Source organism: Podarcis liolepis (assembly GCF_965112155.1).
Source record: "Podarcis liolepis genome assembly, chromosome: 2".
Lineage (NCBI taxonomy): Eukaryota > Metazoa > Chordata > Lepidosauria > Squamata > Lacertidae > Podarcis > Podarcis liolepis.
In genome coordinates this window covers 23,599,405-23,625,146 of record NC_139555.1, presented here as the reverse complement: position 1 = coordinate 23,625,146, position 25,742 = coordinate 23,599,405, and the positions used below count along the sequence as shown (strand labels likewise).

The 25,742-nt window shown below is 47.0% G+C and overlaps 1 protein-coding gene across 2 annotated transcripts in view; it reads left to right on the top strand.

Annotated features, from left to right (window-relative positions):
- CACNG5 (calcium voltage-gated channel auxiliary subunit gamma 5) overlaps positions 1-25,742 on the top strand; it is a 60,563-nt gene that overhangs the window by 1,415 nt on the left and 33,406 nt on the right. The window contains exon 2 of one of the 2 annotated variants that reach the window (XM_083490502.1): positions 2,975-3,078. The gene's annotated coding sequence lies outside the window, so the exon portion shown is untranslated. Of the gene's footprint in view, positions 1-2,974; positions 3,079-14,134; positions 14,871-25,742 lie in introns of those variants that run through there. The other variant, XM_083490503.1, reaches the window with a different exon arrangement.

Here is a 25,742-nt window from a genome sequence, read left to right as displayed (position 1 = left end):
TACGCTTTCCCCCCAACCATTTTTGTTTTCTACTTGAGTATTTGGGTATAAAGTACACAGAGTGGATCTGAGTCACCGTTAGCCTTTCCTACCCTCAAGTTTATATATATATACTGCATATATCTTAGATCCATTTTACACCTTCCACAGTGCAAAGCTAGGTTTGGCACCAATCCCGGCTCCCTGATAAGTGTACCTGGCATGATACAAGGGTTTGCAAATTTGTCTTCATTTCATTCACACTTCAGAACATTTCTAGATGTACACTCTAAAACCCAATATGTGAAGAGGCCCTGGGTGACCTGACTTCAGTTTCCAATTTGCACTCATGTTCTGACTCCCCTCTCCACACGCACTCCAAGTTAACAGACTCTTTCTGGGTTATTGAATTTTGTCTGCTGGGCAGATTTTATGTATGGGAAGGAGAAGAATATAGCCAATGCAGTTCCTTCTCTTCCCAAACATCCTCTGCTTAATGGGCTCTCAACAGAGGAAAATCCAGCTGTTTTCCACCATGGGGCCTGCAGAAATCTCTGCAATTAATGATTCTGAGACTGTTTCAGTGTCCTTTCTTTATATGCAGTCATAGAATCATAGAGTTGGAAGAGACCACAAGGGCCATCGAGTCCAACCCCCTGCCAAGCAGGAAACACCATCAGAGCACTCCTGACATATGGTTGTCAAGCCTCTGCTTAAAGACCTCCAAAGTAGGAGACTCCACCACACTCCTTGGCAGCAAATTCCACTGTCAAACAGCTCTTACTGTCAGGAAGTTCTTCCTAATGTTTAGGTGGAATCTTCTTTCTTGTAGTTTGGCTCCATTGCTCCGTGTCCGCTTCTCTGGAGCAGCAGAAAACAACCTTTCTCCCTCCTCTATGTGACATCCTTTTATATATTTGAACATGGCTATTATATCGCCCCTTAACCTCCTCTTCTCCAGGCTAAACATGCCCAGCTCCCTTAGCCGTTCCTCATAAGGCATCGTTTCCAGGCCTTTGACCAGTCGGGTGGGATTGATGTAATTTATTTTTTGTGTGCAAGTGGTACCCCCCCCCCACCAGCCTCCCCCAGGAGAGGAGTCTGAAGTGGAGCTATTACTGCATAAATGTGCAAAGACACAATGCCACTGATCTCCTCCCTGGCTTTCCTCTCGCCCCCTTTTTTTGAACACAATGCAGCAAGGGACAGAACTGAAAGACGTCGGATGGCAATGTTCTTTTTGCTGGCAATAATGCGGCATCCCTTAGGAAAGCTGGCATCTGCTGACAGCTGCTCTGAAATGCTTATGCTGCAAACCTATCTGACCTGAGCTGCGTGGAGAACCTCCAGCTTAGCTCGGATGGGTACGTTCCCAGACGTGCGCCTCGTGGCATGCTGACTTCAGAAAACCCCACACATGCACGCACCTTGGAACTGAGCGCGGCTTTAACATAAGCCACCTCAGGCAAATGTGGGGGTGGGGGACAGAGAGTTGAATATGTATTGGCAGGGATTGCGGAGAGAGGGAGAGCCCGTTCCAGACAGTTATTGGGAGGAGAGGGAGAGTTCCCAGGGAATGTCTTCAGAGAGGGCAAGGACAGGAGAGGTTCTCACCAGTGGATGTATGAAAGCCCTGCTGCACGGAGGAACTTGAACCTCTTTGAACCTGGTGACACCCCCCATGCCTATACAATACCCTGGGATCACCACATAACAGCTTATGTACTGACCATGCAATAGGAATTCTGCATCACATTTGTGCTGCTGCTGCCTTCTGTAGTTTTCTGGTTCAGCAGCCAGGCAGACCACTGACTTGCTGCAGATTTGACATGCCAGCAGGTCACAAACTGCTAATATTGAAGTTATTTTATAGGTTAGAGTGGTACCTCAGGTTACACACACTTCAGGTTACATACGCTTCAGGTTACATACGCTTCAGGTTACATACTCCGCTAACCCAGAAATAGTGCTTCAGGTTGAGAACAGAAATCGTGCTCCGGTGGTGCAGCAGCAGCAGGAGGCCCCATTAGCTAAAGTGGTGCTTCAGGTTAAGAACACTTTCAGGTTAAGTACAGACCTCCAGAACAAATTACCGTATTTTTCGCTCTATAACACGCACCAGACCATAACACACACATAGTTTTTAGAGGAGGAAAATCTGTAGGCATGCCACCCGTAGGCATTCCCTCCATAACACGCACAGACATTTCCCCTTACTTTTTAGGAGGAAAAAAGTGAGTGTTATGGTGCAAAAAATATGATAAGTACTTAGCCCAAGGTACCACTGTATTGTTTTCTTAACTTCTGATTCTCTTAAATAACCCCCCACCCCCATACAGCAGGCAGGCAGGCTGTTGAGAGGTTGGTTTTTTGTATTGCTTTTTTAAAAAGTTAATTATTCATTGTCCTTTTTTGTGCGTGGGTGGGGTGGGGGGAGAAACTCCAAGTTTGGGTCCTGCTCCACGGTGAATCAGAAAATCATTTCTGCTGACTTAAGTTGCAGCTTCAGAGTTGCGTAACACAACTTTGTGGGTGTGCAGGCAGAAATGTGCCAGCGTGCTTTGAGAGTGACAATAGCCCAGCCCTCCCACCTCCCACTGAAGTCAGATGAGATCTTTATTAGTTAGTGTTGCTAAATACCATAAATCAATATTTATGTTCGCCTGCAAGAGTCCCCCTGGGAAGGATGAATTAGCATTAAAGCTTTTTGCAATGCAAGGGGGAGAGAAAACATGGTTGCATCAAAGCTCAAAGTGGGACAGTTCATCTTGTCTCCAAGGTGTTCAGAGGGTCCCTTTCCAGCCCAGGTCCCTAGGTACTCTTTTGTGTTTGGATTTCAACTCGGCCCCAAGCAGCGACTGCAGCATTTCCCCTTTTTCGATGCTTTGTGTAGCCACGTCTCCTGTGCTTTGAAGTCTCCTCTTCCACTTGACGTGCTTTTCTCCATGTTTCATTGCGGAGAACTGATTCCAGCAAATGCCCTTTCTCTTTTCAGAACAAACCCAGTTCTTAGACAATGAAAAGGCCTGCTTCTATTAGATTCCTCGCCCAACATACACACAAACAACCCTTCGTTTGAGGTAGACACATATCTACAAGGTAAGTGCTCTACAATATCCACAGCGGAATGTCTTGCTGTCAGGAGTGTGCATCAGATTTGGAGGAAACGCAAATCCTTAAGTGGTTTTCTGGCCAGTTTTGGAGATATTCTGGACTTGTTGGGGTCAAACTGTGCTCCCTCTGTAATCACGTGGCTGGTCAAAATCAGGAGCCTCTCAAAGTCCTGGGAGAGATTTGGAGATTGAAACAAAAACCTGCAGGCACTGTATCTGCAAAACCTAAAACATGTCACTTTCCCCAGGCTTGAAAAGAAGGGTCTGTAGTTTTGAGCCTAGCTTTCAGTCAGAGGGAATGATTATCTGAGGGCTCTCTAATCACACTGCTGATGTGGAGGGATGTTAAAGTGATGTTGTCACCTTGTTCTTGTGTGCTCTCTGCTCCTTGTTAATTCCGACACAACCACTCCTGTCAAATCAGCCTCGCAGCTGTTGCTTTCTGCAGCTCAGACTGGGTTTGGTACGCCTGCAAATGGAATCCACTTCTGTCAAAAACAAAACAGATGTCGCCATTTGTTGATTTCCCCATTATAATCAGTTGGGGGGGGGGAGAGAGAGACACATGAAACTTTGGTGCTCTGGAATTGGGATTCCGATTCAGACCCAAGCCAAATCTCTACAACAGTCTGCGCTGAATCAGGCTCTTTTCCGAAACACCGAATTGCAGTCTGTTGAATCGTGTTGTTGGTGCTCACCCCTGGTAGCTGTCCTCCTGACCTTTATAGAGCACATATTATTATTATTCATTCAACTTATACACCACCCTATACCCAGAGGTCTCAGGGCAGTTCCCAACAAGACCACAACATATAAATTCAAACCAAAAGCAGTAATCCAATAACCACCCCCCCAAAAAAGCCGCATTCTAAAAGGGTGTTGGATGTCAATAAGATCAACCAAAGGCCTGGTTAAAAAGGAATGTTTTTGCCTGGTTCCTAAAGGCAGAACAACTGTAATGTAGTAGTGTACATTAGTGTACCTCAGGTTACAGATGCTTCAGGTTACATATGCTTCAGGTTAGAGACTCCGCTAACCCAGAAATAGTGCTTCCGGTTAAGAACTTTGCTTCAGGATGAGAACAGAAATCGTGTGGCAGCGGCGCAGCAGCAGGAGGCCCCATTAACTAAAGTTCAGGTTAAGAACAGTTTCAGGTTAAAAACGGACCTCCGGAATGAATTAAGTTCTTAACCCGAGGTACCACTGTACTAGTGAGCTCAGTGTGTTTTTTTGCCCATCTAGATCCTAAGGCCAGGGGGAAATGGAATATTTCTGTAAGCCAGCCCAGTTCCCAGTGTTCTCTACAGCTCTTAACGCCAGTCAAGCTATTGTGACAAAGAATCAAAATCCTGAATGGGGCTATGCAAAGAGTAGGCGGCTTGCTGCTTAATAGCAAGAGAGCAGGTTTAGCCCTCCCTGTGGTATCTGCAGGTGTATCCCTTACTTTCCCCCATATAAAGCACTGCCAGGGCAGGCCAGCCCGTGAGGCAGACTGAGACAGCTACCTCAGGCGGTAGAATCCAAGGGTGCAAAAGGCACCCTGCCTGCTGTCCCACCACTGCTGGATAAGTTAAGAGATGCAGCAGTTGTGGGTTCCATCAAGAACTTGCCGGAAGCAGCAGCTGCTTCTTGCTTCTCCGGTGCTGCTGTGGATGTCCTGCCCACCTGCTGTGGCTGTGGCTGTGGCTGTGGCTGTGGCAGCGGCTTTTGGGTTTTGATGAGATCTGGTAAGAGCCCTGTAAAAACTCACAAGAGCCCTGCAAGATCTTGCTGGGCTCTCACGAGATCTTGACAGAACATGGAAGCTACACCTCAGCAAGCAAGGTTGCAGCGTGTGTGTGTGTGTGTGTGTGTGTGTGTGTGTGTTCGTGTTCGTGTTCTCAGGTTTCCCATTTTCCATCAGGCGGTTAAATGGGATGGGCCACCCCTGAGTACTGCCCTTAGGAATGCAATTGTGTTGAGGGCAAAGCCTGCTCACAAAAAATACTGCAGCCCCACAGGGTACAATATCTAAGCAGCCCCTGCAATCATACACAGGCACACAGCAAATTACCTATAAGACATGGCTTCCAAGTGGCATGGCTTGTTGTGTCTTGCATCGTGAACTTAATCTCCCCACCAGCCTTTGGTGGATTTAAGAAAACAGGGCTACATTGCAGGGTGGTTGAAAAACACTCTCTCTGCTCAAGCGCAATCTCTGCACTATTAACAGTGGGCTACTTTGAAGATCAAACCTATCCATTCTGAAGGAAATCAGCTCTCTGGAAGGGCAGATCCTGAAGCTGAGGCTCCAATACTTTGGCCACCTCATGAGAAGAGAAGACTCCCTGGAAAAGACCCTGATGTTGGGAAAGATGGAGGGCACAAGGAGAAGGGGACGACAGAGGATGAGATGGTTGGACAGTGTTCTTGAAGCTACCAGTATGAGTTTGACTAAGCTGCGGGAAGCAGTGGAAGACAGGAGTGCCTGGCATGCTCTGGTCCATGGGGTCACGAAGAGTCGGACACAACTAAAGGACTAAACAACAACAACAACTTTGCAGATCTGTTGTATGCCACAGTCTTTTGACAACAGCTCACGTCTCCACCCCAATAATACAGAGGTAACCATGAAGGGACTGCCTGCAAATTAAAACTCATGTAAGCCAGCTCCTCATCGGTGAGGAACCTGTGGTCTGTAGTTCCAAAACTTTTTGTGTGTGTACACACACCAGCTGTGGCTTTGTTACCTACAGGGTTCAAATCCATCGTGTCAAACTGCAGCAGTGACGTTAAGACACAGCATTTCACTTCTCCAGGCAGCAGTGAAGCATTTCGCTTCTCTAGGCAAGTCGCTGGGTAGTTTGTCAGCCACGGCAAGGGCAGATCATGAATAATGAAGCCAATGCATTTTGAGCCATTGTTTTATTAAAAAGACTTGGAGCAACTAATTTGTCAGATCCGAGGAAACTGCTCATTACCGCACATCTTTGGATGAGTTTCCCCCTTTTTATTTTTGTCCTGGGAAATCTCTGCTCTGCTGACTGGTATTGAATGCTACAAAACTATATATTTATCTTCTGCGCGGCCTCTCCATTGCTGTTTAATAAATAAAGGCTCTTGCCTACACCCCTCGTGCAGTTGCCAAGGCTGCTGAACTATCCGCCTCTGTAGCCTCAGCTATTCAGACTCTGGAAATGGGAGCGCTTTCAAATGAACAAGACTCTTGATTCCAGAATAACTCAGTCACTCAAAACTGAATACATAAGCCCCCGCAGCCTATCGGAAGCCAGATCCTGGCCTGCATCCTGCTTTGGCAAATGGGCATGCAGGCTGGGACTTGGGCTGCGCCAGGGGGTGGAGCAGACGGAGCGGGAAGGCTTCCATTGGGTCCACCCCCTGGCCATTTATGCAGCCCACGCCTGGGGCACTATGTGTTTTTTCCTTTGTCAGGTTTCCCCGCCCACTCACCCTCGGTTTAAGCTGATAGTCAAGGACCTTGCTGTGGCTAGGGTGGTCGCCATTTTTATGGGGCCAGGTAGGAATTTGTCCACTGGGCAAGTTGGCTCTGACCTGGTGGTTTTTTGTCTACCTCACAGCAATCGTCACAACTGGGTTGGGCATTGGGGCAATCTTTTGTCTTGGATGGAGGGGAGGTTGTTTTTTGCCTACCTCACAGCAATTGTCACAACTGGGTTGGGCATTGGGCAATCCTTTGTCTTGGATGGAGGGGAGGTTGTTTTTTGCCTACCTCACAGCAATTGTCACAACTGGGTTGGGCATTGGGCAATCCTTTGTCTTGGATGGAGGGGAGGTTGTTTTTTGCCTACCTCACAGCAATTGTCACAACTGGGTTGGGCATTGGGGCAATCCTTTGTCTTGGATGGAGGGGAGGTTGTAGTCTCCACCTGCCCCTCCAAACACTGGGGTATCTCATCAAAGGGATTCGGGGGGAGTGGGCATGTCCACATGCCCAGGCAGGGCCAGGGCCAAAGGCACTCTCTGTCAGGAGCTCATCCTATACTCGAGTAGGACCCTGGCAGAGACACATGCCTGACTGGCATGTTCTCTCCCTCCTGTTTGTTTGGGAGCTTCAAAAGCTTTCTTCAGCCCGAACATCACAGCAACCGATGCCAACCAACACCGGCACACTTAGGGATCCGCATAGTCTTCGCAGCTTGCGTAACAGACCTCAGCAACTCAGCATTTTGGCTAATCTACTTTATTTACATATAAACAAACACGAAGCACTGCAACATGGCTCCCTCTCGCTCTAGCATCAGACAGCAAAGAGAAAGAACAAAGGACAATAGTCCCACTTCACAGAACACAGTAACACAAACATCCTGTCTCCATCACTTCCCACTTCGTGGAGTTAAAACATACAGCGTCATGTGATAGACAAAAATCCCATGACTGCAATCATGGAGCAGGAATTCTAACATCCTCCCAGTTGGCGGTCCCTGCGGGGGTCACCCTATTTGATGTAAATCTTAGGGACCCTTGCCTGGATTGACCGTGTCACTTCTGGTGGGCGGGCCAGAAATATTTCGATTTCTCTATGCCCCAGCCAGACCCCCTAGTGTTGATGTCAATATGCTTGCAAGTGCAAATATTGTGCTGAAAAGTAAGAGCAGGACCCAATTAACTCTCAGGAGGTTTCAGTCAAAAAGTATATGGTTTTTCAATATGGTTTAGGCAGTTTGTTGTAGGTATGGAAGCTAAGCACATTCTAGCCTGATATAATTTGTGTATATGCTATCCCTGACGTTTCCTGTCGTCAGTGCTATAGAGGTTCCGGAACTCACCATGAATTCCTCCCTCATTCTCTTAGAATGGAAAATTCTAAGAAGTTCTGGAACGGAGTTCCGGCAAGTTCCAACTGGAAAAATAGCCCTGCCTGCCACTTAAGTGCTCAATAAGCACATAAACAGGATACGTTTCCCTCATTTTTCCCACTGCATATTCTCTGCTTTCCAACTGCACAATTTCCCCCCCCCCAGCTGCATATATTTTTTAATCCAACTGCACACTCAGCCATCCTACCACATGACTCAAATAACACTCCACATGCCAGTGTGAGTCCAAGAAGAGGGGCAAGTGTACCCTTGGCACAAAATCCACTTCTGAAGGAGAAAAAGGGGCAGTGTTGAAGGGGAGAAGCAAAGGGAGAAGGGGGAGTTGAAACTCGTGGTTAAATTTGTTTTGAAATGAAAAAACAGGGGGGAAAGGAATTAATCAATATGCAAGTTTTACATCCGATGTATTCATCCTGGGATAATTCCTTTTTACAGAAGCTCTCGGATTTTAACTCTCGCTTCTGCATTCAGATAATTGGAAACCTGAATCTTAAAAGTTGGGAGCTCCAAAACATGCCAGTCCAGATGGCAGGCTACTATGCCTGTAAGCTAAAGTGAGAGAGCAGGGAATCTTTTTTTAACCACCACCACAATACTGAAATGCAAATATATCTACTTCAGTACACAAACTGGCCTTTTAAAATGTGGGTGATTTTTTTTTGGGGGGGGGGTTATTGGGTTGTTGTTGTTCCTTTGATTGCGTATTTTGTGGTTTTACCAGTATATTGTGATTTTATTCTGCAAACCACCCTGAGACCTCTGGGTAAAAAAAACTTAAAGGACCCCTGACAGTTAAGTCCAGTTGTGAACGACTCTGGGGTTGCGGTGTTCATCTTGCTTTACTGGCCAAGGGAGCCGACGTTTGTCTGCAGTTTTTCCGGGTCATGTGGCCAGCATGACTAAGCCGCTTCTGGCGAAACGGAACACTGACACCAGAGCAGCACACGGAAACACTGTTTACCTTCCCGCCGGAGTGGTACCTATTTATCTACTTGCACTCTGGGTATAGGGTGGTATATAAATTCAATAAAAGAAATAAATAGTGACAAAGGTTACCACAAAATACTGTGATGTCCTCCCACTTGGATAGCTTTAGCAGGGGATTAGACAAATTCATGGAGGATAAGGCTAGTCATGAATTGCTGTATCAGGTGGGCCTTTGGCCTGATCAAGAAGGGCTTACCTATGTCCTTATGACAAAATAAATGTAAGCCAACTTGGATCAGAGAATAGTTAACAGATACGGAGTCATAGCCCCACAGACCTATGAAGTAGAGGACAATATGGTTACTTTTATAACTCTGGAAGCATGCCCTCCCAGGAATCATAGGATTGCTCCTTAGGTGTGTACTTCAAAAATGGTAGATTACAGAAAGGAAATCTCCATCCAGTGGTGCCACTAGGGAATTTTAGATTCTGGAATTAATGGTCTAACTGAAATTGTTAAACAAGCAATTAACATTCCCACCCCAAACAATTGTAATCCCTTTTTTCATAACTGCTTTGACATTCCTAATATGTCAGAACAAAGAAGAAACCAAGTGTTTTGCCAGCCAAGTGCATTTTTGTAGGCTGCCATTTTGCTTTTCTCTGCCTTCATCCTCTCCATTGCTTTCAGCAACTTGTTCTTACAAATCTGCTTCCCACCCGAGGGTTAAAACAGTCACAGTGATCTGGATATCTGTCTGCCTGGCTTCATGTTGCATGCTAATCTTGATATTCAAAAGCTCCACAAATTCAGAAGTTCGTGGGAACAGCTTTAAACTAAGTTGGTCACCGATGGGTTAGTGTGCTTTCTCCCTCACTCGGAGTTCTAGTGAAGAACTTGTGCCTTTCATGTGCAATCATTCTTCTAAGTGCGCAGGATGTTTCAAATTTATTATCAAAACTTAAATATTCACTTATTATCAGGTTGTATTCAGGCTGAACTGTTTCTTGATGTGAGGGGGAAGCTTCACTCCAAACCAGAACCACTTCAGCTCCTGTTGGCTCCCCCCACCCACCATCATTTTAAGTTTTTATTTTAAGTGCCAGCAATCTGGTTCCATCCCAGTTCAAGCAGAACCCATCCCTTTTTGTACAGTCCCAGCCTGTCCTAAATTTCTCCCCAGTGCCTATCTGGTCCAAACTCTGCCTCCCAACGTTATTGGCTCATCCAAGCATTGAGACTACGTAATGGCACCTGTCCAGCTGATAATAATAATAATAATAATAATAATAATAATAATAATAATAATAAATTTGTATTTATACCCTGCCCTTGCTGGTTCAGAAAACTGGGCTCAGGGCGGTTAACAACAAATTTAAAACACTTAATTGATGCAACAAAACACAGCATAAAATACAGTATAAAACATGAATAACAATAAATTCAGAATTCAAAAATCAATTGGGGGGGGTAATACATCCAATAAACATTAGATAATCATCAGGGCTAGCTGGCTAAATTAGTCCTATTTGGGCCAGTGAGGAGGAATTCCTCTTTCAGAGGAAGCTACCTTGGAGGCCCTAGCTTTTAGCACCCTACCTGGCAACCTAAATTTTGCTTCCAGGACCATCCATTCTGAGCTTCCTTGATGCCTGGGAGCAGTGGCGTAGCGTGGGGGGTGCAGGGGGGGCCGGCCGCACCGGGCACAACATCTGGGGGTTAGGGTTAGGGGGCACAAATCCACGGGTTAGGGGGCCCAAATCCACGGGTTAGGGGGCGCAAATTACTTGCCTTGCCCCGCGTGCTGACAGCCCACGCTACGCCACTGCCTGGGAGGCAGGGCTTTTTTCCCCAGCCAGAAGTCACTGGAACTCAGTTCCATCACCTCTCAGGTGGGTGCCATTCCCACTGTAAGAGAACAAGTTCATGATGAGTTCTGGAACCCCTTTTTCTAGAAAAACAGCACTGCTGGGCAGTCAGGAGGAGGTTGAAGGAAGGACCACAGGAGTTAAGTGAGTGGCATAATCTCCCTAGAAACCCTAGTACATCAAGACTCCCATACATCCCATACAAGACTCCCCTAGTACAGTGGTACCTCGGGTTACATACTCTTCAGGTTACATACGGTTCAGGTTACAGACTCCGCTAACCCAGAAATACTACCTCGGTTTAAGAACTTTGCTTCAGGATGAGAACAGAAATCGTGCTCCGGTGGCGCGGCAGCAGCAGGAGGCCCCATTAGCTAAAGTGGTGCTTCAGGTTAAGAACAGTTTCAGGTTAAGAACGGACCTCCAGACAAATTAAGTACTTAACCCGAGGTACCACTGTACATCAAGACTCCTATAAAAGTGCCTGGCTTAAAACCGTCTATCAAAAACTTCACTCTTGTGGCCTATCCCCACAACACCTAGTCACTATGGGCCCTACTAAAGCAAACAGTCTAATTGGTCTACATCTAAAAGATATCGAGCATCAGAACAACCTGGCCACTATAAGGAAATTCTGTCCTTGGTAGGTTCATTTTCCACCTCTCCATTTTGATTCTCTGGCCCCATATCTGCACAAACTTATTATCCCAAAATACAGATGTGCTTTTACACTTGCAAGACTGGATGTTTTGCCATCTGCGGTACTTGAGGGTCGATTCCAAAAGATCCTGCCTGAGAAACGTCTTTGCCCCTTTGGAGATGGTAGCACCGAAACAGCGGCACACGCCCTCCTGTCTTGCACTCTCTACAAAGACCTGAGGAACGAGATCATCACCCCACTCGTACTAACCATCCCAGGGCGCTCAACCACTGCCACAATGTCCTTTTTTCTGTCAGATCAAAATGAGCAGATAACAGCAAAGGTTGCTAGGTTCATAGCAGGGGCAATCAGAATAAGGGCCACTAACTGACGGCTGACTTTAAATTGTGCTCATATCAAATTTCCTTTTCTGCGTATACTGTAATGTTTTGCTGTTGCTATGGCCATTGGCTAATGCAAATGAAGTTTTATCTTTATCTTTAATCTCCCTAGAAAGGGACCCCCTGGACACGAAACTCTATGGTGCGAAAGAGTGCGTTGCTCACATCATTTCTTTGGGGTGCAGCCTCAAACTCACTGGAGGACTCTTGCCTCAGATAGAGAGCTAAAACATCTGGAGCTCTCCCTGGACACAATTCCTGATCTTGGATGTAGCTAATATTGTAGGCTGAGAGTGAGGTTCCCTGGACTGGTTGATGTATGCTTGAATGGCATTTGTTTCTCTTCATCACTGCATTACTCAACACTGCATGATTCACTATTGTTTGCATGTTTGTTTGTTTCCCATGAGGCATCCTGGAGCAAATATACAAAGTCATAAAACATATATAGAATAGTTGCATATATAAAATCAATTAAAACATTGAGTCAGTACTTTGTAGTTCTTTTAGAGCTGTGCTGTATTTTTGTCCTTCTAGGCTGTGATATTTTACGTTTTACACTTTCTATTCTTTTTTCCAAGTGTGTACCTCTCAACAAAATCAATTTTAAAAAATATTAAAATTAGCTTGGGGCAATTAAAACACTTGCATCTATAAAAAACTTTCTTTTTAAAAGCCATAAAAACAACAATGGCACACACAGAAAATCAATACGGATACCAATTAAGATAAAGATTTCCATTTAGAAGACTTGTTGAAAGAGGAACGTCGTGGTGTTTAATTGTTTAGTCGTGTCCGTCTCTTCATGACCCATGGACCAGAGCATGCCAGGCACTCCTGTCTTCCACTGCCTCCCGCAGTTTGCTCAAACTCATGCTGGTAGCTTCGAGAACACTGTTAAACCATCTCGTCCTCTGTCGCCCCCTCCTCCTTGTGCCCTCCATCTTTCCCAACATCAGGGTCTTTTCCAGGGAGTCTTCTCTTCTCATGAGGTGGCCAAAATATTGGAGCCTCAGCTTCACGATCTGTCCTTCCAGTGAGCACTCAGGGCTGATTTCCCTAAGAATGGATAGGTTTGATCTTCTTGCATGGGACTCTCAAGAGTCTCCTCCAGCACCATAATTCAAAAGCATCAATTCTTCGGTGATCAGCCTTCTTTATGGTCCAGCTCTCACTTCCAGGAACGTCCTTAGCAGGCACCAAAAATCAAACAAAAACGTTGTGCCTGTCCAATATATAGGGGGTTCCAATGAGCAGATATCACCACACTAAAGGCCTGATTCTAGCATCATGAAGAATTGACCTACGAACTTAATTCGTTCCAGAGGTCCGTTCTTAAGCTGAAACCGTTCTTATCCTGAGGCACGCTTTTGCTTATGGGGTCTCCCGCTGCACACACACCTCCGTCGCACGGTTTCCGTTTGCATCCTGGGGCAAAATTCGCAACCAGGAGCAGCTACTTTTGGGTTAGCGGAGCTCGTAACCTGAAGCATTCGTAACCAGAAGCGTTTGTAACCAGAGGTACCACTGTATTGACAGGATGGTATCTGCAGCATGCTCACTCCTGCGGAATGCAGGGACTGGTTGGCTATGTAAGGGCTGAGGCGAACCAAGTCCCAAGCTATATAGGACTTTGTACAGCAATACCAACACCTTTAAGCTACCCTGGCAGTTAATTGACAGCCAGTGCAATCAATGTGTCAATTGCTCCCATTGAAAAGTGTTGTGTATGAGGTGTGGCACGCAGTGTTTTGTCTCTGTCAGTTTACTCACATGTCCAAGTCATCACTTGACAGCGCAGTCTCAAATGATGGACATGCAAACAGAAAGGTTGTAATCCCTGCTTAATTACTACTACCCCAAGCTTTAGTAATGTCCCAAAGTTGCAAAGGACCTGGATAGATTTTGGAAGCCGACTACGCCTTATAACGAATTTTCAGCCATTTGTGTAAGCCTTCAGCTGCATAGCACGACCATAATTTTAGCATATTTTTGATTATCATAACCACACACACACACACACACACAGGGCATGTTTCATCCAAGGTTAGAGAGAGCTAGTTCTCATTCCCTTAACTTCTAGAAGAGAGTTAAACATGTGCTTTGAGTATCCTATTGAAATGAAAGGGATTTCTAGCTGGCATGAATCATACCTTCGATTATGTTATTTATTTTTTAAATACGTTTATAGTTTAAATTTTATTTGTTTGTTTGGTATACTGCCCCACTTGCTAGATTTCAGAGTGGTTCCCTGTCGTTTTTTCCTCAAAGAGCTTTCACAGATGGGGACGGGGGGTGGGATTTAAAAATGGAAATGTACTCATTTTTTAACAACAACAACAGAGAGAGCTCCAGCGGTGGTTGGTTAGGTTAGGATCTCCCGTTAAGGACCCTGCTGGTTCCGACCTTGTTGACCTTCAGTGAGGCACTTCCTGGATCTGATGGGGCGGGTGGCAGGTGTCTAATTTTAGATGTCGCAGGGCATTCTCCATCAGCCTGCCGGTTATTCCAGGGGGTGGCAAGAGGAGGAGACCAGGGGGTCTCCCCGCCCCGTCCGACATCCTTGAGCCTGTTCCAGCCTCCGTCCTCTTCTCCCCTCCGTGTCTCTGCGGGGAAGCGAGCCCTCGAGCTTTCTGGCTGCTGTAATTCAGCAGCGATGCCCAGGACTCCCCTCCCCTCCGCGTCCTGGGTGCAGCTGCCAAAGAGGCTGCCCAGGCGAGGGAAGCCTTCGTGGGTTGGGGAAGGGGGGGGTCTCTGCAGCAACACTCCCCGCTGCTGCCACCAGCTCCTCCTGCCGGCACGCCGCCTTCGCGCCTCTTCTCCTCTAGGGGGCCCCCTCCCTCCCGCGCTGGCCGCCCCTCGAAGCAACGCCCCGAGGGGAGGCGGGCGGGCGAGGGATAAAAAGCGCGGCGCTGGAGCAGCACGGAACTCCGCGCGCCCTTCCAGCGCTCCAGTTAGAGACCCTCGCAGCCGCGCGCCCCAGTTCCACTGCCTCGGATCGGAGCGTCGCCACCCCACAACCTAGGGGAAAGGGGAGCATCTAAAGTGTGGGGAGCTCGGGTCCTTTGCAAAGGGGAGCTCCGGAGTCACCTGGCGCCCAAAGGTAAGAGCGACTCCCTCTTTGAATTGGCGAGGAAGGGAGGAGGGTGGCAGTCGATGCGTCCTAGGGAGAGCGCGGGGTGCAAGGCGAAGAAATCTCGGGGCTCTGCTGCTTTGGAGGTGGTGGTCGTAAGACGTTTGTGGGGAGGTGTTCATTGCGCCCTGGCCACGTGCCGATCAGCAAAGAGGACTCTGTGTATTGTGCGTGAGAAAGAGACCGATTCTGGAGTCCTGGGCTCGTGCGCAACTTTGACTCCCAGAGCCGCGCTTTGGGTGCCCTCGGTGTTCCCTTGCATGTGGGGATATTTGGGACAACCACCTTTCCCCTTGGAGGCTGGAGGCGGTCCTGGGGTGAGACCTGGCGAGAGTGGAGAGGCGCGGCGTGTCACGGGGACCCCGACGACTCGAGGCAGGCGTTTGTCGCTTTTATTGGAGCATCTGCGGAAGGACAGGGTGGGTGGCGTGCCTGGGTAGCCGAGAACCTCTCTCCCCTCCCTGGTCCACACACGCAGCTCACCCTGTAATGCTTGGCGACTCTTGGGTTTAGCTGAACGTGTGAGCGGTCTCCACTGACCTGCGCTTGAAGCGATGCGAAAGTTCTGCATGCGCTTGTGAACCTGGGAGGCTGGTTCAGGTGCGCAAGCCACCGCCTGATGTTGCAGTTCTTGGGTGACTGTGACTTAGCTGTGGGTAGTGGTGGGGGCTGTGGAATGGTGGACCCCGGAAGGCAGAGGCAAAGCTGTTTCTTCTCCTACTCCGTCTGTGGCACCCCAGTAAGAAAAGCTGCGCTCCACTCACCAGCAGGACACTATCGGTCTCTGAATCGGGATGGAGTCTGGAATCCCTGCAGCTTTTCACAAGTGGTGGCGTTTGAACCTTGACCTCAGCTGGGTCCCTTGCATGGGTGTAGCCAGGGGTGCAGGGAGGAGCAGCTGCCCCGCCCCCTGAATGAAGTAATATAAATACTTAACTGACTAATCAGGTCGGTTCTGCACCCCCTCCCCCGACAAAAGTCCTACCCCCCCCCCAAAAAATACCTAGCTATGCCCATGGTCCCTTGGAAAGCTCTCGCCACGTGGCAGGGGAGATGGACTACTAATAAACGACAACAGGAGAAGCTTCTATACATAAGTTTGTTTCAGGTGAGATGGCAAAAGCAGCGCTTGCGTTTAGCATCAGCCCTCCTGGGAATGAATGCAGAGTTATTCCACTTTCACAGGAGCCACGCCTGAGAGAGAGACTTCCCAAGAGTAGTTTTGTTTGCTTGTTTGATAGTTTACTAGATTTATGTCCCGCCTTTTAGGCAGCTTGCTACCTAAGCCATATACTAAGATTCCAGTTATTGAAATAATAACATTGCATTAAGTGTAGCAGCGGCAGATCAGCGTCTATAGCAGCTCAGCTCCATAACACCACCTGAATGCAGACCACCAGAAGAAAAAGTCTTTGTGGTTTTCCAAATGGTCATGTAGCATATCCCCTGGATAGGACTGAGAGAGACCGTGTAGACCAGGGTTTCCCAAACTTGGGTCTCCTGCTGTTTTTGGACTACAACTCGTATCATCCCTAGCCAGCAGGACCAGTGTTCGGGGATGATGGGAACTGTAGTCCGAAAACAGCTGGAGACCCAACTTTGGGAAACCCTGGTGTAGACAATACTGAACAAGATACTCCAATGTAACGCAGCTTCCTGTGTTCCAAAACAAGGTATCTCCCTGGAGATGGTGTTCAAGAAATGCAGGGCCACCACAAGAAAGACTCTGTCCCTGGTGCTCACCAGTTTAACAACTCTCACCAGTGGAACACAAAGCAGGGGCCTCAGATGCCAATCTTACAAGCAGGGCAGGGTGCAGATACAGTCATACCTCATGTTGCGTTAGGTTCATGTTGCGTCTTTTCGGCTTGCGAACGTGACAAACCTGGAAGTGTATACTTCCAGGTTTCACCACACACGCAGAAGCGTTCTGCATGCTTCACACATGTGCAGAAGTGCTCTATCACACTCTGCTCGTACACAGAAGCACCACTCTAGTTGCGGACTTTTCAGGGTGCGAACGGCACCCCGGAATGGATCGTGTCTGCAACTAGAGGTACCGCTGTAGCTTCCTCAGATAGCCAAGTCAGGCTTTAAATCAGCACGTTGTGCTGGGTCCATAAATAAACAGGCAGCCGATCTAACTGGTGTATAATAGCATGTGATCCAAACACCTGTTTCCTAAAAGTGTGCTAACTGCCATATTCTGCAAGTTTCCAAACCATTGTCGTGAAGGTGCTTCCAAAGGAAAGCAGAGAGGATCTCCACCGGCCCAGACTGTGCCTTGTATGGGGCCAGCTGGTAGAGTAGAACAGTCCTGAGTTCAACAGGACTCTTCTCCTTGCCCTGCCTCAAATAGCATTCCTGCTCCCCATTATTAGGAGTTTTGCTTATGAGGGCTGCTTCAAACTTCTTATGTTTATGTGAATGCAGGCAACTCACCATTTACACAGGTTCAATGGATGCAGGCCTTCACACGTGCATTGTGCCCAAACTAGAAAAAAAATGGCAAAACAGCCCTAAAAGAATGCAGAAAGGGCAAAAAAACAAAACAAAAATACATGGAAACAGTGCCTAGCAATCCCACAAGCCTTTGCAAGTTCAATCCCAGGAGCCCTTGCACTGACCATTGAAGCCTGTGGAGAATTGGAATTTTGAGCTTGGAAGTTTGGAGGGTAGTGATTGTGGTGGAGTTTGGCATCTCATAAGTGCTGCTGGTTTCTTAAAGAGTTTTTCCAGGGGTTCCAGAGGTTTGGAGGGTGTTTGCAGGCTTTTCCAATGGTGTTTCAGGTATACAGTGGTACCTCGGGTTACAGATGCTTCAGGTTACAGACGCTTCAGGTTACAGACTCCGCTAACCCAGAAATAGTACCTCGGGTTAAGAACTTTGCTTCAGGATGAAAACAAAAATCGTGTGGCGGCGGAAGGCCCAATTAGCTGAAGTGGTACCTCAGGCTAAGAACAGTTTCAGGCTAAGAACGGACCTCCAGAACAAATTAAGTTCTTAACACAAGGTACCACTGTTTGTGATTTCACTTAGACACGTGGGGCTTCGGAACGTAACCCCCACGTAAACTGGGAACTGCCTGTCTCTAGTTTCCACATTGTTTGCTCATTTATATACCAAAAAAATTATTCCTTGAATATCGAAGGTTTCCTCAGATTTGGCTTTAAGTATTAGCATATGGGTTGCTGGGGTGGGTGGCAGTGAACTACTCCTGACACATTTTTGTTACACCAAACACGAGAAAATGTACTTTCACATGTAGGAGAATGATATTTTGGACTATAAATCTGCTAAGAGCCATAAAAATAAACTACCACTGGTACGTGACTAGTTTAGAGGAATGAAACATATATTTTTTTTATCCCCAGAAAGGATAAAATTAGCATAGTACAAGTTTAGGAACATTGGCAATTAGCTGATTGTTTTTTGAATAATGGCCCTTAAATCAATGTAATGTTGGAATGAAAAGTTTTGTGACCTAATATTCTGACCCAAACAGAGGCATGATCCATCCAGTTATGTACTTCAGAGTGGAAGGTGTTCTCAATGGGGCTTACTCCTCGGTAAGCCAGCATAGGATTTCAACTTTAAACTCCCATTGAGTTTGATGGGGAAATTGAGCTTAAATTTCTCCTACTTACAACCTGCATTTGAGGTTCATTAAGACTGCAGCTGGGACACGGGTGGTGCTATGGGTTAAACCACAGAGCCTAGGGCTTGCCAATCAGAAGGTCGGCAGTTCGAATCCCCACGATGGGGTGAGCTCCCATTGCTTAGTCCCTGCTCCTGCCAACCTAGCAGTTTGAAAGCACATCAAAGAGCAAGTAGATAAATAGGTACCACTCCGGTGGGAAGGTAAATGGCATTTCCGTGCACTGCTCTGGTTCGCCAGAAGCAGCTTAGTCATGCTGGCCACATGACCCGGAAGCTGTACGCTGGCTCCCTCGGCCAATAAAGCAAGATGAGCGCCGCAACCCCAGAGTTGTCCATGACTGGACCTAACGGTCAGGGGTCCCTTTACCTTTAAGGTTGCAGCTCTCTACACGCTTAGCTGGAAGGAACTCTCATTGAACTCAATAGACCTTACATCTGAGTAGGCTCACTTTTCTCGGCATAATCCCCGTTAACTATTGAATTACTCACTTCCATGTGAACATACATAGGATTATGCTGTTTTTGGATGAGGAAATTTAAAATATTTCTGTACCTTTAGATCTCACCTCTCTTCCTTCGTGGGACCCAAGCTGTATTGGGAATAACAACTCTCAGCACCATTAACAAGCTCCATCTCCCAGAATTCTTTGGGGGAAGCCATGGATGTCAAAAGTGTACCATAGTGCTTTAATGAAGTGGTGGCCAAACTTGGCACTCCAGCCATTTTGGGACTACAACTCCCATCATCCCTAGCTAACAGGACCAGTGGTCAGGGATGATGGGCATTGTAGTCCCAAAACAGCTGGAGGGCCAAGTGTGGCTATGCCTGGCTTTAATGTATGCTATGAGTGGCCTTAGCCTTAGACAGGTGTAGACGAATACTAACCAGTCAGCAGTGGACTCGTGTAGGGAGGGCCACAGGGGTGGTGCCCCCAGATGCATGGGGGTGCATTTTGCTCCCCCCACCCTGCCAGCCCCATGCTGCTGCGCCCCTAGCCACCCGCAGCTCTTGGCGGGTGCAACACACATGTATCCAAGGAGCATGTGTGAGGATGCAACAGGGACGTACCCTTCCTGTTCATGGCGCATGCCTGTTGCATAGTCCTCACATAGCCTTCAGCATCGCAAAGCAGTGGGGGGCTGGCAGGGCTGTGTGAGTGTGCCTTTCAGGTGTGTATGCCTGTTTGTGCTCGCCGAGGGTCACAGGCAGGTAGGAGCACAGCGCAGCCCTGCACTTGGGCACACGCCAGGCACAAGCCATGCATGCTACGCCTCTGACAGTACGGTAGTTGAAAGGTTGGTCGCTAGTCATTGCTGCCAGTACAGTGGTATCTCGGGTTAAGAACTTAATTTGTTCTGGAGGTCCGTTCTTAACCTGAAGCACCACTTTAGCTAATGGGGCCTCCTGCTGCCGCCGCACAATTTCTGTTCTCATCCTGAAGCAAAGTTCTTAACCCGAGGTACTATTTCTGGGTTAGCAGAGTCTGTAACCTGAAGCATATGTAACCCGAGGTACCACTGTAGTCACTTAGCACTGTTTCTGCCACTAGCAAGGTTTGCTGTGATTGCTTCTACATTCCTTGCTTACACAGGTGTGTGTTCATGTGCAGTTGTAAATATCTGCTCATCTTTATACAGAATAATAGGAAAAGCCATACCGAGGCACGATCAGCTGGGCGCGGGGGGTGCAGGGGGAGCACACCGTCCCCCACACCATCGGGGAGGGGGTACTATCACAGCTACACACCCTGGACACGCGCCGCGCACCTGCCACCATGCCGGGCGCCATGGCCCCGCAGGCAGCACACCATGCCCCTGCGGGCGGCACTGCTGGGATACTGCCGGGGAGACAGGGACATCAGGCAGGCCCCCAGCTGGCTCCAGCCACTGGCCGGCAGCCGGACAATCACCGGTCTCCTTTGGAACAGCATCAATCAGTGACACGAGCCTCAGATACGTTTAGAGACCCATGCACACTCTATCAGCAGAGTGAATAAATCTTCTCACAGCAGAAGAGGTGGACAAAGCCATATGTAAGCAGTATTTTACAGCATTTTATTCAGCAGCAGGGTCAAAGGAAAAAACATGTCTGCTTCCCTTCATCTCCAGCAAAACAGCAGAAAGCAAAAGCAATATACAAACGGAAGTTCCCAGCAGACTGTGCTGGAAGTAAACAGGCATGTGACACACAACAGTCATGCCTGTACCCTTTTAAGGTGGAACGGAACTATATCCTAACAGGCACGCCATGCCCCCGGGACGCACGCCAGCCATGCCCGTGGGTTGCTGGAACTGCTTGGTGAGCCATAGGTGTGGGGACACTTGGTCCAGCTGCCTGGGAAGAAAAGCTTGGGCAGCACTGGGACATCTGTCAAGGGCCTCTTGTCCATTGCTTTCACTGCACGCTTAGACTAGTATCCCAGCCTTCCCAGCCCACCATTGCTTCAGATTCAGAACCTCTACGAAACGTTCCTCTTGGATAAGGCTCTTCAAACTGCCTGGGCAACTTCTCCGATGATATCAGCCTGCAAAATGGATGAGTTTGCTTTCTTTCCCAGAACAAAACAAAACAAAACCCCATTCATCATACTTGGCACTCCTTGGCGCTCTATCGCAATGCCGGTTTGAACGTGCTGGTGTTGCAAGGCGCAAGGTGTCCGCTTATGTGTTTGCCATTCCCCACCCCTCCCAGAGAGAAAAGCATTTTCAGCTGCATTCGCAAGGTTAGCAGGCTGACTTCTCACACATCAGTTCCACTGCTTTTTAAAATTTTATTATTATTATTATTACTGATTTTATAATGTCAGCATTCACAAAGCAAAACCTAGCACATGTGTCATTTAAAATATGTTAGATGTGAAGGTTGTTGGAGGTTTTGTCCATTGCAGACCTATGCCCTTCCTCTATAATAGGGATTCCAAAACTTGGGTCTCCTGCTGTTTTGGACTACAATTCCCATCATCCCTGACCAATGGTCCTGCTAGCTAGAGATGATAGGAGTTGTAGTCCAAAAAGAGCTGGGGTTCAAAAACAGCTCTATAATTTATTTATTTATTTATTCATTTATTTCATTTATTTCATTTCTATACTGCTTTATATTTTTAAGAAAAATCTCAAAGTGGTTTATGGCATATTAAAACATCAATAAAACAAGCCAGAATCAAACATTTCTGAAGAAAGTCAAATATAGAGTATACAGTCAAAGCAACATATAGTCATACCTCATGTTACGTCCTCTTCATGTTACGTCCTTTCAGGTTACGTCCCGTGGCGACCCAGAAGTACCGGTAAGGGTTCCTTCTGGGTTCCGCCGCTCGCGCATGCGCAGAAGCGCAAAATGACATCATGCGCGTGCACAGAAGCAGCGAATCACAACCCGCACAGACGTGCCACTGCGGGTTGTTCTCTTTTCATGTTGCGAACGGGTACCACTGTAATTAACAGAAAACTGAAATATTATCTTAGATTTCAAAATAAAACATTACAAAGGAGGTCAACTACAGAATACATATTTAAAACAAAGCTAACCAAAAAAAACAAAATCTTAAACATTTCAGAAAGAAAAAAAGCATTACTAAATGAAGTCAAATATAAAATACACATTTAAAACAGCATAATTAAGAAAAGAATAAGTCATTGTCATAAGGTGACACGGCTGTTTGGCAGGCACAAAAAGATGGGGCAAAAGAATCCCATAGTTAGGGTTTATTGTCAGGCATAGCGATGTTCCCCTGGTCTCACCAAGAGCCCCTTTAGTAGAGCCGGCGAGTCTGGGCCTCACCACCAGGCCAGGTGGAAAGGGCCTTGCAGGGAGTGGCCTTCACGACTCACAGCCAGGCGATACAAGCAGTGGCGTAGCGTGGGGGGTGCAGGGGGGGCCGGCCGCACCGGGCGCAACATCTGGGGGTTAGGGTTAGGGGGGCAAATCCACAGGTTAGGGGGCGCAAATTACTTGCCTTGCCCCGGGTGCTGACAACCCACGCTACGCCACTGGATACAAGAACATAAGAAGACCCCTGGTGGATCAGGCCACTGAACCATGTAGTCCAGCTTCTTGGTTTCACAGTGGCCAACCAGATGCCTATGGGGAAACTTACAAACAGGACCCAAGCACCAGCGCACTCTCCCCTCCTGTGGTTTCTGCCAGCTGGTCTGCAGAAGCATCGCCATTGTTGGCGAGTAGCCTTTTGTGGACCTCTCCTCCATGAAATGGGATGCGGGTGGCACTTTGGGTTAAACCACAAGAGCCTAGGACTTGCCGATCAGAAGGTCGGCGGTTTGAATCCCTGCGATGGGATGAGCTCTTGTTGCTCGGTCCCTGCTCCTGCCAACCTAGCAGTTCGAAAGCATGCCAGTGCAAGTAGATAAATAGGTACCGCTCCGGCGGGAAGGTAAATGGCGTTTCCATGCGCTGCTCTGGTTCGCCAGAAGCGGCTTAGTCATGCTGGCCACATGACCCGGAAGCTGTACGTCAGCTCCCTCAGCCAATAAAGCGAGATGAGCGCCGCAACCCCAGAGTCAGCCACGGTTGGACCTAATGGTCAGGGGTCCCTTTACCTTTACCTCCATGTAATGGTTCCTTTTAGACGTGCCTTAGTCCTATCACAGGCTTTGCAAGCAGTTCCACTGCTTCTAACGAACGGTATCTAAAGAAATGTGTTAAATGAGATTTCTTGCAGTACAGGCTGGAATTGTTTTTCTTTTATTTCCGTTCATTCTGTTAAGTGCCCTGGGCTCCTTTGGGAGAGAAGAGTCCTTGAAAAATGTAATAAATAACAATAAAATGATAAATCTTGTACAGAACAGATGCTCATTTGGAGCGCAGTGGTTTTCACTTCTGTCTGCCTCCCACGATATATACTTGCATGTCTATGTGCAGAGACCCTCCAAGTGCCCCTATTTTCCAGGGACAGTCCCGGTTTTACAAAAGCCATCCTGTTTCTGATTTGATTCAGGAGTATCCCACTTTTCCTTAGGATTTTTCCATTTTCATTGGAGAAATGGAGTCCTGTGAGCCCCAAGTCAAGGAGATAAACTATACAAAGGCAGCCCTGTATAGGGAAGTATTTTGAGTTTTGTTTTTTTAATATTAAATGTCCTATATATGTTGGAAGCCACCCATAGAGGCTGGGACAACCCAGTCACATGGGTGGGGTATAAATAAATTATGATTATAATTATCATTATGGACTAGGATGTCCCTATTTTCATTGGAGAGATGTTGGAGGGAAAGTGTACCTGCTCTGTCACACACATTTGCACAGGTGTGCACTCCCTCTGACACGATTACTGCGTCAGATTATTCGTTGTTTCAACCACCACCATCCTGAGCTAGGAGAACATTTGCCCTACTTCAAAGAGGACAGGCCTCTCTTTGAAGGAGTCTCCAGCTGAAGCATCTATTAAAGAGAGCAAGAAAAGCCTTGAAGTGGACACATGGGTAACCTGGAATCTACAAACACACATTATTATTATTATTATTATTATTATTATTATTATTATTATTATTTATTTGTACCCTGCCCATCTGGATGGGTTTCCCCAGCCACTCTGGGCGGCTTCCAACAAAGATTAAAAATACATTAAAATGTCACACATTAAAAACATTTTTAAAAAACGCTGTGAAAATGCTTTTCAAAAAAAAAACATTTTGAAAAATACATTGAATTTTGCATAGCTCATTGTCGCCATCTATTGTCACATTTGTATATCGCACAACACATTTAAAACGTATAATTTGCAGCTGTGTAGCAGAGTCCCAGCTCACAGTCATCTTCCCCATTCTTGGTAAGATTTATTATGCTTCTGTTTAAATCACAGCAATTATTTCTGCATTGGTGTATAGCCATATGAATTAGCATGCACAACATGTAACTAGTCACCCTACTCCTTGCCGTATTTACCCACATTTTAAACCACAAATAGAGGAAAATAAAGTGGGTGGGGATGAGAAATCTATAGGCTAGCCTTTGAATTGGCATTCTGGCAGGCGTTTGCCTGCTAAGGTCTTACGATCTTGTTCACTGCAGCTTCTAAATGGATGTTTGATGTGTGTTTGCTGTTGGATTCTTTCCATTTCTGATATATATATATTTAGTGTACTGTGGTTTTAAAATGTTGCTAAAGAGCTCTGAGTAGTACATTGACATTAGAAGGGCAGGGATAGTTATTTCTAGATAAACAAAATAAAATAAACAAGGGGTATTCCGTTCAGTCAGCCTTACCAACAAATGTATGGCCTGGGTGTTAAATGAAGTATAAGTAAAATAATGCCAGGCCATGTGTTTTTAGGCTGGAATCGGCAAACTGCAGCAAGGAGCATTGCAAATGTTGATTTTTGACAAAGGCTAAAAATGGCTTAGAGTTTGGTGCCCACCAGAATTGGCAGGGCTGCTAGGAAGTCAAGGGGGTGTGACTGTGAGGTCACAGAGGTGTGGGGAATTGTTCTGGTTTTCTCTCCATCCTCTTCCCTTGCGAAGATACTGTGGATTAGCAAGCGTTGCAGTTGTACAGTATACCTAGCATCCAACTAAGTGTTTTGTGAAGTGTTTTGCTATGGTTGAGAAAGGTTTCGGCTGCCGCAATTGCTTCTCTGATTGGAAAAAAGTTCTGCCCTTTCCTTACCTAAGACTCTTGGTTGTGAGAATTTCTGTCACAATTGCAAGCATGGATTCATGCCACAATAACTGTACAGTGGTACCTTGGATTACAGATGCTTCAGGTTACATACGCTTCAGGTTACAGACCCCGCTAACCCAGAAATAGTACCTCAGGTTAAGAACTTTGCTTCAGGATGAGAACAGAAATCACGTGGCTGCAGTGGGAGACCCCATTAGCTAAAGTAGTACCTCAGGTTAAGAACAGTTTCAGGTAAGCTCCTCTTCCTCCTCCTCCTCTTCTGCTCTCCCTTGCCTCTCCTTACCACTACATCCAAGCCATTCTTCAGTGAACAGGTGGAAGCTGGCTTGCCTTAGAGAAAGCCCTTGTCAGCTTGACAAAGCTTGTCCCTTCCCTAGCTGTTTGGGCAACCCCCAGAACCAAGTCCTTGCTGGGAATTGCTTCCTATTAGTAGAGTTTGCTGTGATTACAGGGCCCAGTGAGGAGCTGCATTGACAGAGAGGAAGGAGCGGCCTTCTTGGCAGGGCGCCTTTTGAAAAGGCAGCGCTTTAGACATTGTAAAG